The sequence below is a fragment of the Aquarana catesbeiana genome, linkage group LG03, assembly GCF_042186555.1.
Source record: "Aquarana catesbeiana isolate 2022-GZ linkage group LG03, ASM4218655v1, whole genome shotgun sequence".
Classification (NCBI taxonomy): domain Eukaryota; kingdom Metazoa; phylum Chordata; class Amphibia; order Anura; family Ranidae; genus Aquarana; species Aquarana catesbeiana.
In genome coordinates, this window is record NC_133326.1 from 557,286,580 (window position 1) to 557,292,579 (window position 6,000).

Here is a 6,000-nt window from a genome sequence, read left to right on the forward strand (position 1 = left end):
GAGAGATGAATATGATATCCTGATCCGCCTTTCCCTTTGTCTTGTCTTTATTGGGTGTGTTTAGATTTTGGGGGTACCTTTTATCGAGAAATTTAATGGTGAGGAATGCATGTCAGGGTCATTGAATCCATCCCCAATAAACTCTTTCCAGCCAAACATTTCAGGGGGGGGGCGACTAACCAAAGAAACTGATATTAGCACAGTCATTTAGTCTTTACTGTTAACAGATCAGCACATCTGCATAGGGGTTTGGCTTGAGAAAGAGGCTGTGTGGCCTCGAAACATGTTGCCATGTGATGCCCCAGCAATGTTTCAGGAAGAGAAGTGAAGTGAACTGCTGTGCACTCCATCTACCTCACCAGGTACTTCCTGATCCCTGATTCCCCAGCATCTGGTTTTTATTAACAAAACCACTACCTAGCTAAGAATTTTGGGACAGAACACACCTGATGTGGATACTATGGAGCTGCAGACCTTGACTCTTTCATACATACCAATTCCTCCACTTATCTGTGAGTTACCTATTTGTATGTGTGTTGACCATGGCGGCACAGTGGTGTAGTGGGTAGCACTCTCGCCTAGCAGTAAGAAGGGTCGCTGGTTCGAATCCCAACCACGACACTACCTGCCTGGAGTTTGCATGTTCTCCCTGTGTCTGCGTGGGTTTCCTCCCACACTCCAAAGACATGCTGGTAGGTTAATTGGATCCTGTCTAAATTGTCCCTAGTATGTATGAATGTGAGTTAGGGACCTTAGATTGTAAGCTCCTTGAGGGTGTAGGGACTGATGTGAATGTATAATGTATATGTAAAGCACTGCGTAAATTGACGGCGCTATATAATTACCTGAAATAAAAATTTTAAAAAATATTATTAAATATACAAATTTAGTCTGGCGCCCTCTGGTGTCCTTTTAGCCTTATAGGTATACCCAGCTGACAGCCATGAACACTTTATCCTGGACTGGTATCTGAGATCTACTGTGCTGACATCTATACCAACCAAGCCTGACTTTGATTATAAGTGAACCTTCACTGGCTATATGTGAGTTGCCAATTTGCTGTTTTATTAATAAATGTACTTTTTTTACTACTCTCAGATCTCTGCCCTCTGCTATCTTTATTTATGTGGCTTGAAATGGTTCAGGATAGAGGGGGCACACGCTCATCCCCCTTTCCTGGCTAGCCAGGCCACATACTCAGAATAAGGGTTGCGTATTGATTTTTAGGTGGACCCCCCAACTTTTTTCTTTCTTATTGCATGGAATCCCCCTTGACATCCAAACCATACTCAATTTTTTCTTGCTGTAGGACAGGGGTGTGCAAACTTTTTTCAAAGAGGGCCAGATTTGATGAAGTGAACATGTGTGAGTGCTAACCATTTTACCTGACATTCTTTGAACCATTAAAATTTGGTCTACGTGTGTTCGTCCGAGCACTAATACACTGCCAAACAAGAATTCTTTTGCCTTTGTGGCTGTGTGTGGGGAAGAGATGAGCTTGGGCGTGTTATTTGGATATACCGTATTTATCGACGTATAACACACACCTTCACTTTAGGAGGGAAGTTTCAGGAAAGAATTAAAATTTTAAATAAAGAACTGTGAAGCAAAATAAGGGTCAGTGTCCATCAATGCAGCCTAATCAGTGCCCATCTGCAGCCTCTCAAGTGCCATGAATGCAGCGGCCCCACCATTTCCATGAATGCAGCACCCCCACTATTGCCATGAATGCAGCAGCCCCACCATTGCCATGAATGCAGACTCACCATTGCCATCAGTGCAGTCGGATCGATGCCCAACTGCAGCCTCGGAGGGGACAGGGAGGGGGGCGGGACGATTGCTAACAGATTACATACAGAAAAAGCTGTTTTCTCTGCGGCCTCTTTAATACAAAGTCCCGCCTCTTTTGATGGACAGAACAGTCGTACAATGGAAACGCAGGAGACGGGACTTCCTATTACAGAGGCTGCTGCGTAAACAGGAAACACTCCTGTATGTACGGCACTCGTTCCGCCCCCTTTCTGTCCCCTCCGAGGTAGCCCGAATATCTATCTTTTTTGGCCCCGGTGCTCGGAGGTTCATTGGGAGCCACAAAAGATATATATGTTCAAATTACCAGGCGGGCCATTCGAAACTGGAATGTGGGCTGCAATTGGCCCACGGGCCGGACTTTGGACATACCTGCTGTAGGATATGCTACAGCAAAAGTGACATTTACAATGAAAAAAAACACACTGTTTAAATTGCCACAAATGACATTTCCTTGCAAGCTTCTTTTTCTTAAAAAAAAAAAACTCCACACAGATCCCTCCAAATTTCCCCCAAAATACATACAGTAACAGCCCTATGCCAGCATGGAAATGTTATTTGCTGGCAATTTAAAATACTTTTTTGGTTAGCAAATGTCATTGCTACTGCAGCACTTTCTGTACATCGCAGAGATGCACCCTTTCACAAGTAAGATTGAGGCACCCTCCAGGTATGTTATTTAAAGGAATTGGCCATTTTTAATGTTTCGCTTTAAGCATCCAAAAAAAATCACTGCTACAAGCTAAATGGAATTAAAAAAAAGCATTCTTTTGGAATTAATACATGTTCCCCGGGGCAGTGGCAAGCCCACGTGCTATTTTTTGACAACCCTTCCACTAATAGTCCAGAAATTGGCCATTTTTTATTTGACAGATCCCACTCCAATTGATACCAGTGAGGTTCAGATTCAGCATCTAAGCTTCTTTGAAGTTCGCTGAACGCTGTTCAAACTGACAGGGCAGTTCAGCTCATCCCTAGTTACTGCATTGTGATGTCATTTGTTTTTTTACAGTAGGGCAAAGCACCTGTGTTGCAGCGCACTGAATGGCATGGCAACACACAATAGTGCATTGCATTACAAAATGCACAAGCGTCAATACACCACATTAATTGAAATGGCTCCTAAATGAAAGTGCCTGCTTTTCAGACAGGTAAGTTTGGTTAAAGCCAAATTCCAGCTTTGCTATCACTTTTAATAACTTGTTTGGGCCAAGCTGGTCCAAGCAAACTATTTCCATTACTAACTGATGTGCCGTTGTCAGCGCTGTCTAAACTGTATTTAGCAACAACTACATACAGTATATAGCTCTAGTTTCTGGCAGAGGTACAAGGACTTCCCATCCTATTTCTGGAACAATATGGAGTTGGGCTCAGCACTGCTCCGCCATTCACAGGAAGCTTTGTATATTATGAATGATAACAAAGCTTCCTCTGATTGGCTGAGATATAAACTGTGACATCATCCGCCTGCCTCTCTGCCTCAGCCATTCAGAGAAAGCCTTGTATTCATTCATAAAATACAAAGCTTCCTGTGAATGACTGAACAGAGCTCAGCCCAACTTGATTTTTCTCCAGGAACGGAACCGGAAAGTCCCTGGGCTGGTGCCACAACACAGTGCTGTCAGAGGCGCACGCACAGGGCATGCTGGGTGTGCCAGGGCACACCCTACTCACCCTGTGCGGTGCCAATTCCCCCTGCTTCCAGGCGTCTCCCCCCTGCAGTGCTGCCAGCTTCCCTCCTCTCCCACTGGCTGCTGCGGGGGATGTTTCAGGATGGATGAATGAATGAACACAGTGAGTGATGTGTACCTGTGTTCATTCTCAACTAAAGCATACTAAAATTTGGGCAAGTTTGCCCCCAAATAAACTACTGAAAGTGATAACAAAGCTGGAATTAGTCTTTAACAACAGATTTCAATGCACAAAAACCTGCACACGCATAGGTGTGAATGGAGTCATATAGGGAATGTTGACCACAGTCCATGATATACAGACCAACACCAGAAAGAGAATCTACCTGGATGTGTAACACATAAAAAAAAAAATGAAACAGCAAGAGTATAAACAGGTAAACTGTATATGATTGATTGGAAAAGAATATATATAAAAAAAGATATTATTGTGATATTGTTCATTGTCATTTCTAGAGGCAGCTCTTCAACCTTGGGATTGTAGCTGCCAATCTGGGACACGTGGCGGCTGGGTTAAAGGGACAGTCGCAACATTGTGATCAAAAGGTTGTATGATAACAATGTTATTAATCTATTCAAGAGCCAAACCAATCAAATAATAAATATTTACCTTCCTTCACGTCTTCCCCTTTGTGTCCAGGCACAACTATCAGCAGTGGGTGTGTGTGCTGATTGCTGGCAATCACTGACAGTCAACAAACAGGTCACCATGGAGACAGAAGTAAGACGCTTTGCATGCAAATGGCTTTCAGTTTAGGCCAAGACTTCCTCCTAGCACAGAGGATGGAGAGTCAGCTTTGGGTTCTTTATTAGCCCCAGAAAAAAAATGGGACAATCATTTTTAATTGGGTTTTAAAAGCCATAGCGGTGTTTTTATTTTTTGTCTTTGTTTTGTTTTTTGTTTTTTTCATTTGGACCTATTTTTTGAAAGATTGTCTAAAAATAATTGATCACACTGCACAATATCAAAGAAAAAAAATATTTAAAATGCATTTTATTAAAGAAGATGTAAACCCTAACAAATGCAATTTAGTTTTGTAAAGCCAGTGTACCATATATCATTTTTTTTATTTTAAATAAGAATAAAATACAATTTTCAGCTTTCTGCCAACCTTTGTTGCATTTCAGTGCTGCTGATCTCCTGTGGCCTCTTTGCAACCATTTCCTGTCTACATGCACTCCAACAATAGCTGGATTTTCCTGATGTGTACAGCATGTTGAAATAACTGCTTGTGCCCTGTGTGACAGGATAACAACATAGGAGCACAGTTGGGAAACATGTACAAAACATTGTCACCCAAGTGGCTGGAATTTATGACTGGATCACCAGGAATTATTTTAGGATTGAAACCAAAATTTTAATAAATATTATGATAAATCTTTAAAAGATCAAATAAAATAAACATGTCATTCTTTCCTGCTCTGTGCAATGGTTTTGCACAGAGCATCCCCAGTCTTCCCCTTCTGGGGTCCTCCACCAGCGTTCCTGCCTGCCCCTTTTCAGCGAATGCACCCATAAGAAGCTGTTTGCTATGGGGGCACTCGTGCAAACTCAATCCCAAGCTGCGCTGCCTGCATCTCTAGACACAGACAATGCGACCCTCCCACTCCCTCTTCACATAATTTGATTGATAGCAGCAGAAGCCAATGTCTCCCGCTGCTATCAATCTGACCTGTAGGGAGAGAGAGCATAGAGAACCGCTGTTCTTGGGCACAGTGCTGGTTCGAGATCAGGCTCAGGTAAGTATAAGAGGAAGGGAGGGGGGATCCTGTAGCACAGAAGGTTTTTATTTACCTTAATGCAAAGAATGCAATAAAGCGATGTTGACTTTCGTTTTTTTTCCTTTAAAATAACTTGTACTTACCTGCTCTGTGCAATGGTATTGCACAGGGTAACCCCGATCCTCCTCTTCTGGGGTCCCCTGGTGGTGCTCCTGGGTCCTCCTCTCTGGCAAGTGCCCCCATGGGAAGCACCTATGCGGGCTGTCTCCCAAGCCACCTTGTATGCGTCTATTGACACAGACAGGGTGGCTCAGCTTCGCCACCCCCCCCAAACCCCCCCCCATCACAGAATTTGATTGACAGCAGCCAATGGAGCCAGGAGAGCTGCTGTTCTCATGTACATCGCTGGATCAGGATTGGGCTTGGGTAAGTATAAGGGTTTTTTTTAACCTTAATGCATAGAAAGCATTAAGGTAAAAAAAAAAAACCCTAAGCCTTTACAGTCACTTTAGAGTAAAAAACTTTAACTGCCGGTTCACACAGGGGCAACATGACTTGCAGGCCGACTCACAGAGGCGACTTGCACACGACTTCAGCGGCCACTTGCAAAACAACTTCTGTATAGAAGTCAATGCAAGTCACCTGAAGTCGCCCCAAAAGTAGTACAGGAACCTTTTTCTAAGTCGGAGCGACTTGCATCGCTCCTATTAGAACGGTTCCGCAGTACAGAACGGGACGCGACTTGTCAGGCGGCTAAGTCGCCTGACAAGTCGCCCCT

General features: G+C 43.5%; 1 protein-coding gene across 3 annotated transcripts in view; it reads right to left on the reverse strand.

Moving 5' to 3' along the window:
• LOC141132824 (uncharacterized) overlaps positions 1–4,243 on the reverse strand; it is a 64,048-nt gene extending 59,805 nt beyond the window's left edge. Inside the window, exon 1 of one of the 3 annotated variants that reach the window (XM_073621728.1) lies at positions 4,111–4,243. The gene's annotated coding sequence lies outside the window, so the exon portion shown is untranslated. The remainder of the gene's footprint in view (positions 1–4,110) is intronic. The other 2 variants (XM_073621730.1, XM_073621729.1) reach the window with 2 other exon arrangements.
• Positions 4,244–6,000: the final 1,757 nt, after the last annotated feature.